The sequence below is a fragment of the Meleagris gallopavo genome, chromosome 12 (assembly GCF_000146605.3).
Source record: "Meleagris gallopavo isolate NT-WF06-2002-E0010 breed Aviagen turkey brand Nicholas breeding stock chromosome 12, Turkey_5.1, whole genome shotgun sequence".
NCBI lineage: Eukaryota > Metazoa > Chordata > Aves > Galliformes > Phasianidae > Meleagris > Meleagris gallopavo.
In genome coordinates, this window is record NC_015022.2 from 12594365 (window position 1) to 12608034 (window position 13670).

The following is a 13670-nucleotide window of genomic DNA, read 5'->3' on the forward strand; positions in this document are numbered from 1 at the left end:
TTTTACATTTTATTTTATTTTTAATTATTGTACATCATTACCTCATTCTCCGTCAATGCGACTCCTCCATCTTTGAGCATTCTTATCTTGCCATAACTATCATCCTGTGCTAATGGGAAATGGGACGGTCCCTTTTCACAGAGACTATAGGGGTGTTCAATGTCTAGTTTCTTAATAAACACTTTATTTTCTAACGAAACAGCTGCATCAGGCCTCTTCTTTGAAGACAAAATAAATAAATATTCAGAACGACACGTCCCATAGTCCACTTCTTCATGAGATGTCCCATGCGTGGGAAGTCTGGTTTGTTTGCATCTTCAGGGTGGGGATGCGGGGGTGGGATTTGTGGCTCTGATGTGGACATTGCTCAAGTGTAGCTCTTGCTCCTGTCTCTCTGCTGCTGATCTCAGTTAACAACACTTCGGTTTTTGTAGCTCAAAATGATCAAATCCTCAGGGTGAAGGTGGTACTGTTGGGAGATGGTGTTAGGGTTTGCCAACGCAGATTTCTGCACTCAGTGGAAAATGTTTTATTAGGAGCCTTATCTCTCAGGGATCTTGGCATTAAAAGGTCACTGCAGTGTGCATTTCAGGATGTGCTGTTGCTGCTTTGCTATGCAGGTGTCCCTTTTGTTTTGCACTAGGAAGGATGCTTATGATGTAGAGTCAGTGGGGAGCAGACAAGTGGTTCCTCCTTGGAAGTTCACATAAGGATGGTTGGATGCTCCAATAGAGAGGAGCTGTTCTGCAGCTTGCATGGCTTGGCTCAAGGATACGTCTTAGTGGCTGTGTCTTAGTATTGTTAACAGGATAAGTTATTTATGTGATTTAAAGCTTCTGCGCCAGCCTGCAAGTAACTGTGGGCACGAGGCTGGGGGCATGTTTGAGCTGACGTTGGTTGGATGGTGCTGGAACACTCATGGAAAAGCTGGTGAGAATTTTAATGAGAAAGTTAAAGTGTTCCAGCACCTTTCTGTTGCTGTTACTTCCTGGCGTTGATTTCAAGCAAATGTTTCAAAATGACACTATAAGTGAATTTCTGCTTGCCTTCGCCTTCTAATAAGAGTGTCTCTAGAAGTGACTGGGTGTTGTTGTTTATAGGATTGGTGGTGGCTGAGATCTTTATCTTTTCAAGGATGTCTACAATGCCTGGGATGAATGGTTGTCTCCTGACAAATAACATGGGCTGGCCAGCTGAGCTGCATTGGATGTCATCCCTGTTTCCCTCTCATTTTTGAGCTCTGGGAAGCAAAGAGGTGATGAAAGCTCTGCATTATCCTCCCAACCACTCCCGGGTCTATTATCAGGTTTCACAGCCCAGCAGCATTGTGCACAAAGGCTTGTTTAGCTAACTAGTTGGGCTGCTGATGTGGTCAGCCTTAGTCCAACTTGCTTTGTATTTCAGGGCAACTGATTCCTTGTGTATGAGTTCCCATGATTTTTTATTGCTACCAGTTCCCAAGGAGCTAGCATAACTATGCTCCAGGGCTCTACATGTATTATGGAGGGATCGGACACTTCTTTCTCTTTATTTTTTGCTTCTTGGTCATCTCTGTTACCTGATGTACTCATGTTCTTCGAGGTAGCGGGACCATGAGTTGATGTTGCTGTTCTGCTCTCCCTTTCTACGTTGTGGCTCCTGAACTATTTACAGTGTTTATTACTGAATGAGTTTGGGTGCTGGTTTGGTAGGGCGCAGGCAGTGGTGTATATCAGCTCCCCCTGTAAATGACAGCCCTGCCTTCCCAGCCCTTGCACAGTGTGGAAGCTGCAGGTGATCAGGCAGAGAAGCGATGTGTTGCTTCTTTGTGTTCCTCTAATAATATGGAGTCATGACTTTATACCTGAACTGAGTGTGGTGGGCACAGGACAATTCTGGCACAGTAATACTCTGCACAAAGGAGGCAGTGCGCTTTGGGCTTGGATTTGCTGCAGACAAGTGTTTGGTATGTGTCATAATGAAGGTTTTTATCAAGGTATTTTGGTCCTGCTGTGTGTTGTGAGTCTCCATAGCTGCTCATTCCAGCTGCACAGGATGAGTCTTGATGTTCTTTGCTGCTCTTTTGTTTACTTAAATGTGTGTTTACGGAGTCAGCCCTTCCTTCCCAAGAGTCTGGAACTCATTTTGAAGGTGATCTACCTCACCACCACGAGGTCTTTAGCTTTCCCAGCATTCGTCTGTGCCATGCTGGGTTGTGGAAGGGGAGGACAGTGGGACAGAGGTCCCAGGAGACAGTTGGACAGTTGGAAGAAAGTGCTTCTGCCATTTCAGCAGTGCATCACCATCCTGCTCTGATCTGCACCTGGAGCGAGCTGCAGATCCTCAGGGTTAAGCCTGGGCATTAGCAGAGGATAAGGAGGCCTAGACACAGTAGTAAAGCCCAAAAACACAGGTCTGGATGAGCAGTGGGAAGAGAGCACGCAAGAAATCAATGCTGTGTGACTTTATTTTTGTTCAACATTTGGAAGTGCTTCTGGTGGAGTTTAGGCAATAAGCTGAAGAGTCCTTATTAACTGTGTATTTACCAGTGCCTCCAGGCCCTGATCTTTTGGCAGAAAAAGTTAAGAAGCTGTGGGAAAATAAACACCTCCACGTTGAAGGGGGAAAAATGTGATGGAAGACCACAATGCACACAACTGGAAAAGGTGTTTTATCTGGTGCAGCAATGTAACTTCCTCTCCTGTCTTGGTGCATTTTGCTTTGCCTTTTTTTTCTTTGGTTTCCCTGATGTCCTTTCACCCTCTCCTCGTGACAGGCAGGCTCCTTGGTGGTGTCAACCACTGGCCTGGTGTGGCCAGACTCTGCATCAAAGCATTGGCTGCCAGCCTCATGTCTCCAGCAGCCTGAGCTTCTTGCACTGCAGGGATGTATGGCAGGCCGTAGGACATCCTGCCCCATGTCCATACAGTGGGGAATCACGTAAATTCAACCCATGACCAGCTTGAACTTGACCCCCAGAAAACAACAGAGGAAATCCAGTGGTTAAAAAAAAAGTTCATTTGTCCAATGTGGATTCTTTTATGTTTCTAAAAGTGCAATTCCTGCAAAGCAGCACCAAGAAGGTGAGTGATGTGTGTTACCCTCTTTGGTGCTCTCTTACTCCTTAGCCCCGTATGCTGACAAATGGGAAATACACATCTTGGGCACAGGATTGCAAATACACTGCCTCTGCTTCTGCTGGGAGCTCAGTTTGGTTGCTTCAGTTCTTCATGTCAGTCTTCAGTTCTGATTTTCACCTCCTTGGATGGACCACAGCAATTTTGGGGGTTGTTTGTCCATCTTCCTTGTTGGGATTTGGTAACTGGCTTCCAGAGAATTGGTAAGTGCCTGCTCCTATTGAAATAAGTAAAGAAACGAAAAGCATTGTTAACTGGGGTTTTTCAAAACAGGGTTTCGAGGTGGAGTAATGTCCTTGATTCATTAAGTTAAGAATTGGGATAAATCCCAAACCAACTTCCTGTGCTGGTAAATAGATGTGAGATGATTTCTTAGCTAAGAGATGATGGTCTCCAGCAGTGAAGCAAAGTGCATGTGAACTGTAGTATTAATTTTGAACTTGTGAGTGTAACTGCTGACTAATCAGCAGGAATAAATTTGGGTTGTTCTCTACAAAGCATAGGGATTTGTTCCAAGCACTGGTTAAATGATTTGCACTGCTGCTACTGAGTCATTTGTGACCTGTTCCTGATTTCTACAGATAAGATGGCTTCTTGTAAGGGTTTGCCTATGATTTCAGACTATTTGCCCTTTTTCCTCCAAGGTTTTGCTTCAAATATTCATGTTGTGAGACAGGCTGACTGGTGCTGCTTTTGCCACAGGTTGAGTAAGTGAATGGTTTGACAGGCAGCCAGGAAGGTAACATGCAAAGGTGCTCTTCTGTAATCCTGTATTTGGGGTTGTCCTTATCCCTGTGTTTCTATTTCGTATCTTGGGACGAGTACCAACCTACCAGGTCTGTTTGCTGGAAGAGAAACTTATCGCTCCCTGTGGCAATTGGAATAGTTTGTTTTCAGAGCAAGGAGCCTTCATGGCTCCAGCCTGGTTTTTGGGAGCAGCCTTTGATCTGTGCATGGGTCTCCACCTGCAGATGGCAGAGAGCTGCTGCCAGAGGTCAGCCTTTTCCTGAGAAGGCAGAAACAGCCAGACTGGAGTCACATTAGGCTCAGTGAACTGCCAGGAAGTCTGAAGGAGCTAATGGTGGCCAGGTCATTATCTTAAGTAAGTGAGAGGTGTGTCCAGGCTGTTTATTAAGATAATTGAGGTGGGGGCAGGGATATACACAGTCTGTTTTGAGGAAGCAATTGAGAGTATTGCAGCATGTGATACAACAGAGAAGGTGCTCACGGTCTTCCCAGCTGATGCTCTGCTTGTGTCCAGGATCTGGTCCGCCAGGGATTCAGCCCTTGGTGCCAATAAGCAGGATTTAAAGTGGAATCAGGCTTTTCATTTTGCTGCATCAGTTCCCAGCAATGTTTGGGAATCATAGGAGCTGCTGTGCACAGCACAGCATGGTAGTGTTTGGTTCAGTCCCCTTAGTGTAGTGAGAGTGGCTGCAGGTTTGATTTGTGCTTCCTGAGACACATTTGCTCATTGACTGATGCTAGAAGGGGTTGCAAATTTAGGAGTGTTTAAGCTCCAATCCTGTACTCAGCGCTGCTAGAACAACTCCAGAGATACACAGCCCCCAAAACCATCACATCTCACAGTGCACAGATGTTACAGGCGACTGAGAAAGGACTCACTTAAAGACAGGTAAGTGCCAATTTTTCTCCTCCCAGGGAGCTATTGTGTGTGATACACTGAATTCTAGAAGGAATTATTGTGATGGATCTGGTCTAAATGCATAAAGGATAACTGCCTGCATGAGACGGTATCAGTGAGAATATCTGCAGCTGGAAATGCTGCAGATCCAGCATTGGTGGAGGGCTGAAAACCAGAAGAGCAAAGTGCTGTTGGAGGCTGGGGTTAACCTTCAGAAGAAGACAGCAAACTTCCTGCCAGTGTATCTTGGATGAAAATATTGCTCTGTAACTATCAGGTTCTGTTTAATCCTGTTAATAACAGAGGGGACTCCTGAGAGTTGGGTTCTGTTCTGTGTATGTCCTTAAGCACTCTTACGTGACTGTAGAGCATGAAGTATCTAATCTTGTGCCAAATGTCCTTCCCCAGAACCAGAGGTGCTGGCCTGAGCCTCAAAGAACACAGGCAGATTGATGCTTAGTTTTGCAAAGGAAGGAGAATATCTCCCACCAAAAATAGCAGAGACTTTTAGGAAGTAAAGAAGACTCCTGAGCATTTGTTGGGAATCCCTGAATGAGTAAGGAATGACAACATCCCTTATAAAGAAGGAATTATCTAAGAGTCCAAACAGCAAGAATGAGCAGTACTGGTGAGCTATAGATGCAACACAAACCTTGCTCCTTGATCCTGAAAGAACCACTGAAAAACTATTTGGATAATCCCTCTAATGACCTTTTGGGATGGTCTGCACATTAGCTTATGGCACACTGAAGCTCAGGTTTGCCAGCTGTCAGATCCATCAGCATTGAGAGGAGTCATTGATTGAAAAGGAGGGTACCTTGGCACTACATCCTTGGAGTTTCCTGATGTAATGTTCATGTCTGGAGATCTGAGTGAGCAGGGTTGTGTGTATGTCTGTGTCTGCATGCACATTAGGAATTAAATATTGTTGGCAGAAATGTTGTATGGGGTTTCCAAGAGAAGAGACATCTGCCCAAGGCAGAGAACTGGAAGTCAGGATGGTGGAGTCCTCAGCGGATTAATGTGACATCAAGGTAAGTTTCTGCTGCAGCTTCCCCTTCTGTAGTCTTGCATAAATCCTTTAAATCCCTTGTAGTGCACTGGTGGTATTTGTACACTTGCTGCTGGGGATGGATGAGATCCTGGCTCAGAGTCATTATTCAAGTGTGCAGTTCTTGAGACCCTCAGCAGCAAGCACATCCCTGTGTCACAGAGACAGAGCTGGGCTCTTCCACAGTTCAGCTTCAAGCTCGGAGCAGCTTCTGGGTCCAGAAAGAAGCAGAAAGCCATGAGGGTCCTTTCCCAAGGGAGATCCCAGCCCAAGTGCAGGCATCACACACACTGCTCCCTCGCAACCCCTGAATAAAGACTTTTCTTCCAGGAATAAGGATTATATATATATATATATTTTAAGGTTCCACGAATCATTCATATCCCAAGGATGAAATCCAGCATCAGAACTGAGGAAAGGCTGAGGGTCTGAGGCAAGGAACCTTCCATTATTTATTGTACTAAATTTTGACCTGCTAGCACCTTATCCTCCTGATTCTGACTTTGCTTTAGGAAACCCTCCCTCCTCTTAAAGACAGCGTAATTAAAGTACTTTCCTATTTTCAGCAGGCAAATCTAATCTGCTGTGCCACTTGTTTTACTGCTTGTTGGTTGGTCTTTGAAGAAGTAAAGAGTATGTATTAGTGAGTATATGAGAGCACAGCAGGGCTGCCAGGCACATGGGCTTGGATGGAGAATGAAGCTTGGTGGTTCTATGGTCGTAGCACAGAAAGCATCTCCTGTTTCTTGGATGGAGGCTGATGCCAGTGACTAAATCCAGAGCGTTGCTGCATAGCACTAGTTTGTGGTGTCCTGACCTTTTGGCAAAAAGAAATATTGAAGATAACCAATATCATCTCAGCACTAGAACTCAGAGTCAAAAAAGTGAAAGCTCGGATGGCAGAGGGACAGGTTGGTTGGTTTGTGTATTTGTTTTCTGTTTGAAATAGTAATCTAAGAGAAGGGCTGGAAGTTGAGATTTCATTTTATAAAACTTTGGTTTCCCTATCTCGGTTATATTTCTGTAAGAATTTAGGCCCTGTCTGCCTTGATTAAATGGCTGAATGGTGCATGACAACAACAGGATGCTGTTGTATTGCTTTGTTACTGCCTATTTAATTACTGCAACCAGTTCATTGGTAAGAGTAATACTATTATTGCTATGGTCTGGAGACACCTTCCTTTTCCATCACTACATGGCTCCAGGGCTGGTAGGATGCAGCTTTGGCAGCAAGGAGAGAGAAAGAGAGCATTTATTTGCTGCCCTTCATTTGTGCCAGCCCAAGAGCTTATGAGGCCACAGTCTAACCTAGGTTGTTAGTGTGATCCAAGTTAAAAATAACCCCACTTCCACCCCTGCCTCCTCCAAGGTTGTTTTTTACCTGGAGGATTTCAGGGCACAGCTTTGCCAAACTGCAGTGACAGCACGAGGCAGGGGAGTGCGGACGCGGGCATCCGTGGGGTTTCAGCATGAGAGCTGGCAGCTTGCAGAGAGTGCAAGTAGGCAAGTAGGCTGCTGCAAAAACTGGGAGAGAAGTGGTGGGGAAAGTTGTGCTCTTCCTTAAGATTTTATTTTTTAATAGAGAAACCTTTTGGGCTCCTTTCAATTCATAATAAAGAGCCGGTTGAAAAGGAGAGGGCAAATGAAGACAGTGAGGCTTGCAAACTTCCTTTAAAGTTGGAAGGTCACCTTTAAAAATGGATGAATGCAGCGTTTGGAGGAAGCTCGGAGGCAGCAGGCCTGGGGTTCAGCAGTAGAAAAAGAGGCTGAGCAAAGATGAAAAGAATCCAATAGGGATCTAGGAATAGCCACAGAGATGCTAAGGCCTGTGATAGGCTGCATGGAGGGTGTGTTTAAGGGTTGTCCTCCACCCTCCCTCTCAAAGCTGCTGCTGTGCTTGGGGATGTAGAGGGAAGGAGCAAATTCAGCACTGCCCAGAGCCAGTGGGGCTGTGGAGTGCATGGGTTAGGCTGTGTGCATGCTGAAACGTGGAATAAAACAAAGGCATGGCCTGCCTGTCCTGCATTCAGGGATGCTGTGTAACCCTGGGGAGCTCTGCTTTCTTTCGTGCTCAGTTTTTACCTCTCCTGAGGCTCCTCAGGGAGTGAGAAAAGAGTACTCACAGCAGGGGTCCTGGTAATGCTGGTTGGACAAAGAGCTTTTGGGCTGCATTCTGGGTGATTTCCCACCTCTTGCTACTTTGGGACTCTTAGTGAGCTGGTGACAGTTGAGGCAAGACCGCCGTGTTGTATACCCATATCTCACCTCATGCTAGAGGCCAACATATTGCTAAATACTTGACAGTCCTCAATGAACTGCCTGAAAAAGAATGTTGAGGAACCTTTGTAATCAATAGTCAATAAGACTTGCTATGGCTGAGGCTGTAGTATGGTGGCCATTCTCAGAAAGGGAAACTGAGACACAGGATGTTGCCATCTCCAAGCTGATGCCTGGAGGAGCACATGGGAATGCATGGCCAGCAGGAACCCAGGGGGGCATGGGGACTGTAACCAGGGAAGCCTGTGATGCTGGCACAGGTATCTGATGCATCTGTTCTGGTCAGAAGCTCTCTGTGACAGAGATGGAGTAATATTTCTTATGAGTTCATCTCAGCACTGAACTCATTTCATATTTAAGCACTTCTTGCCTGGCTTTCCCACTGAGCCAAGGTGCAGGGCCATCAGACACATGCCGTCTCTTGCTTATTAAGTGCTTTAACAAGCCCAGCTAATGACAATGTACTCAAGGATTTTCTAGCTTGTGAAAGCAGTCCCTGTTTGTTTGTGTCAGCATTGTAATACATTAATACACCAATTAAACCACCGTGTGCACGTGTGCTCACACAGCTTAACATATAGGAAGGCATGCAGCTGTCTTTCGTGTCGACTGGAGCTCTTCTGGCTGCTCCAGCTCTGCGGGGACGTTTGTGGTTTTATGCTCAACCTTGTTTCCTACGGGATCCGCATTCCCTATGTAAGAACACAGTTCAAACCCCCAGCAGTATGCTGTTTTACAAGGCTCTGGCAAACGCAGGCAATCTCTGTCGTTATGGTTTTGCTGTTGCAGGAGAGTTCCTCGGTGCAGATGACACAGGTGATTTGTGCATGGAAGTGTTTCTTTTCTCCCTCCTGTCCTATGGGTTGAGCAGTGGGAGCAGCTCTGTATGGTGTTTGCACTTGTTTCCAAAGGGCCCAGCGTGTTCATGAAGCCACGTGGGTAACGAGTGATAATCAGTGCATAGGGCAGAGTGTGAATCAGTGCAGGGAAAGGTCTGGAGGGGCAGAGGGGAAAGCTTCCTGCAGTGTACTTCTACTGCAGTGAAAAGAAGGCAATCGTAGGGGGAGGAGAAAGAGAAAAAGCAGATTAAAGGAAATTGAGCAGCTGTAATAAATACACTTGAAATTGAAGAGCATCTAGGATGCAGTGATTATATTCCCTGCAGAGCTGAAGTGCTGAGGAGGGTCTGTGGAAAGGGCAGCCGTATGAAACCACTGGCCTTTCAGCGAGCAGGTGCACAGGGAATGCAAAATGAGTTGAGAAACCTGGCTGAGCTTTAATGTGGGTCTTTAAGGTCCAGTTGGGAAGGCTGCTCTAAACATTCAGTCTAGTAAAAAAGAAAGGAAGTAAAAGAAGGGATGGAAAGAATGAGATTCGTGGGCTGGTTATGGAAGAGATGGAGATGGATCATGGTGGGGCATTGCTGAAATATCACAGGGACAACAGAAGGGAGGAAGAAGAAAGTGGGGAGAAAACAAAGGGATGGAAAGCAAAAGGTATATGAGATGCCGAGGGCATATTTCAAACAGTGAGGTATTTTTGCACGGAAATATCTGTGAGAGACAATGAAATTAGTATCACAGCAAGGGTTGACTTGGAGAACATTGAGCTGATGCAGAGGGTATGGAGGAGAGAAGCGAGTGCTTATCTCAGGAGTGATGTATGGAGAATTTAGACCGTCCACTGAGAACAAAAGCCAGCTTATGTCAGTGATAAAAGGAGAAAAGGATTGTTAAATGTTTTTCATCTGCTGGAATTGCAACCAACTATATAGAGGATGAAGAGGAAGCTCTCCTCATAATCAGTGGCCAACTGCTGAAGGGCACCAGACAAGGTGAGCATCCCCTACAAATGGAGAGCACATCCTGTAATATCCACACATGCGAGCATGCACACAACTCACCAGGCTCTTCTTTGACATTTTAATTTGCATGTCTAAAATGGACCTGATTGATGAGAGTTGGAAGGTGGTGGGCATAATGGGGACAAGATGTGGTCCAATGAGTTTAATGTCTGCTCTGGGAAGTTCTTGGAAATCTTAAACCTAAAGGGATGCTGTGGGAGAACAGCTTGGAAAACAACACCCTATGAAGGCCAAACTTGTGTGGCTTGAAGTATTGGGAGACCACACTGACCTGATTTGCTGAGGTTCCCCAAGGATCCAGCTGCCACTGTATATACATCTGTATGGGAAATTCAGCAGATATAATTCACTGAGACTTTCAGCGAGTATTTGACAAGGTCTGGCACCACAGATTAATGACTGAGGGCAGAAACATTGGTTGGTGTGGCATTTAAAATAACTCTGCGAAGAAATCTTGTCTGAAGAGCATAAGACAGAAAGAAGCTATTGTTATTGCTGGAAGCGTTTCCAATTGGAAAGAGGTTGAGAGTGATGTATCCTGGAGGTCAGTCTTAATCATTTGTGTTATTTGTAATGCCTGCTAATGGCCTGCAAGGGAGCACTGAAAGCAGGAGACAGAGTCACCTCTACTGCAACACCCAACACCATGGATGGGGGTCCATCAAAGTCCGTCAGCACCAAGCATGGCCAAGGTTCTGCACATGCCCAATGATCTCCTCTTTGGGATGTGCTTAAGAAATGAATCCCAAGAGAGAGAAGTGGACCCTCCTGCAGTGCTATGAGCAGCACAGGGAATACTCCCACAGCAGAGGAGGTGGCACATGGGGAGACTGCAAGTTAGGCAACAGAGAAACTGTTTTGCATATGAAGAAAGGGTAAATGAAGCAAACTGGACTGCACAAGAATCTTTTCATTTCTGGAAGGAGTTAAGAGAAGGAAGATGTCATTTTGAACAGCTCAGTAATTCTTTTTACCTTTGCTATTTTAAAATTTTGTCTTCTCTCTCTACAATTCCAATTTCTAGTCTGGAGACCTTGTGACAGAGACTAGACGTGAGCCCTGTTTGCAGGCTGTGTAGATGCAAGTGAAGTTTTGAACTTTGAGTGCTCATCTGTTCTCAGATACTAATGTGTGTGGGTTTGCCCATCACTTGAACAATCTCTGCCCTGAGAAAAGGTTAAGGGGTTGATTTAAACTCGATTGATAAAGAAAAGGCATCAGACCTGTAAAATACAAGCTGGATCACTGTCCAAGCTCAGATTGCAATAATGAAACAGGATTTGCAGGCAGCCTGGTGGAGTAAATGAATGGAAATAGGCCTCTGATTTTTCCACATTACCATCCCAGTATCTGCTGGTGGCCCTCTAATTAAGACAATTCAGGAAAGCAATATAAATACTCTTGTTCAAGCCACTTTCCGATTAAACAACTCCTGTCCAAAGCGAGTAAGAAGGAAAAAAAAAGATGGATTATAGAGATCATTCCACCATTTTTCCCTGCTCTGTGCCCTGCAACACCACCCACATATATCCATCCACAGATCACTATTACCAGCCTTGCAGGGTGCAATGAAGATCCCTTTCATGCCTTTGCTTCCTCAGCTAACTGCAAAATGTTATTTCCCTTTCCCTCCTTTCACAGCAATCTTGCTTATTTTGCTCCCTTCCACTAGCAGTATATTCTTGCTATAAAACTTCAATACACAGGTTTTAAACTTAAACTGTTAATCCATATATGATATATACATGAATGTCTATATATATACGTATATATATAATTTTGCTTTTGTAGCTGAAGATCCTTGTAGGTTCCTTCCCCATATGTTTTGAATACCAACTTAGCATTCATCCGATCCTCACACACAGTTCAGTTAAAGCTGAACATGCACCTTTTCACCATCTGCAATTAATCATGTCTTCTGAGGCTACCAGCACTGCAGAATATTTTCTTGAGTCTCACCACGGTCCGTAAGAAGAATTAACCAGTTATTTTTCCCCTGGTGCAGACACTGGTGTTTTGGCACAAGAGAAAACTCGACAAATTTCTTTTTCCTTCTGCACACAGTGCAGTTTTTAATGTTCTTTTGTGAAAATTTACCCCAACCGTCTGGCTCATAATGGTGCGAGACATTGCTGAAGAATGGCAGACAGAAAATGGACAAATATATGATGTTTTATTACCCTGTTTTCTCCCTGTGTTGGGAATGTCAGAGACAGTAAACCACGACAGAATCTCTTCTATAATTATAATGAAGGCAGAACATGGGGAGATACAATAAAATCAGGGAACAAAGAGCAGTGTCCTAATAAGAGCATGTGGTTTCTTAAGTAGTCCTGAAAAGGATGGGGAGATTTCTCTTCGCATTAAACATTACAGAAGCACCAGTCCAACATTCATCAAGTCCTACCTGCGACTAACTCAAACACCAGCAAAAGGAGAAGAAGCCCAGTACCTCCTGGACTTGGACGTCTCAATGAGGACCAGCTGCTGTCCCTATCAGATTAGCTAATTCTTTTCTACTGTAATTTTGGAGCCCAACAGGCAGCGTTGTCTCGCATTACTCCTCCTTTAGGGGTTTTCTTCAGCAGGAGGAGTTGGCAAGATGAAAAAAGGGATGGCGTTGTGCAAACAGAACGAGTAGTGAGAGAACCAAGGAAACCTCAGGCAGAAACAAAGACAAAGCAAGGTCTGTTTGAGGTGTTAGGAAAACATGAGTCTGAGGGAACACCTCATCAAGCCTTAGACAAAAGTACACCTCCTGTGTCAGTCCTAGGAGAAAGGGAGTTGGAGGAGGCGAGAAGGAAGGGAGAGGAAGGAGAGAGATGGAAATTGGGCAAGTTGGAGAAAGGCTTTTAATGAAGTCATAACTTGAGCCTGAGCTCCGTCTTTCAGCACTTCATGTTTTCACTCCGTATGGCCTCGCTTCTGGAATTTTCTTGTTCCATGAGTTTGGCTGCTTTAGCCACTTGTTAATGACCATCAAAGGAAATCTTCGGTGGGAGAAGGACTGGGCATGGGGCAGGCAAAGATGGAGGGACCCAGAGTTCTCAGGAGTGAAAGCAAAAGAGAAAACAAGAGCAGAAAATGCTGTGTTTTATCCGAATTTATCCTTTTCCGTTGTGATTGTGATGAGAGCAGAAGGATTTCCAGCCTACCTGGAGCTACTCTGGTTTGAAAACACAAAAAACTGGGCCCCCTCCCCAGGATGTATTCAGTACATCTGAAACTGTAGTGTGAGGAAATTTCTAGCATTTGTGGTAGGGGCAGGTTAAGGTTAGAAGCTGACAATGGAAGATAGTGGCAGCAGATGAAGCAGAAGCAAATTTCAAACCATGGATTAGTCCAGGAAGTGGACAGCATTGAAACAGCAGTATCCAAACTAATTTCATCCTCAAAATTGCAAGGAAAGTCTTAACATTGAGCCCCGAACCCAGCGCTGCAATATCTACCTGTGTCTACATGCAAACTGCAGCGTGGCTGAGTGACTGCTGGGACTGGAATGGCACCGGCAGGACTTGGCTGGTGAAAAGAGCAATGGGTTCACCTTGGGACATCCAGTGCTCAGAAATTCACCTCTGCAGGAGTAAGTATCAGAAGGTCCCACTGCCTGTTTACTAGAGGTGGGGCTCTCCATCACACCAGCTGGGAATTGCTGTCTCATCAAAGCTGTCAATAAGAGGAGGAAGGTTTTGGTGCTGCTCTCAAATCAAGGAGTGG

General features: G+C 45.1%; 1 protein-coding gene across 4 annotated transcripts in view; it reads left to right on the forward strand.

Annotated features, from left to right (window-relative positions):
* Window positions 1-13670, forward strand: part of NTRK3 (neurotrophic receptor tyrosine kinase 3) — a 178200-nt gene that overhangs the window by 121342 nt on the left and 43188 nt on the right. The gene's annotated exons all lie outside the window — the stretch shown is intronic.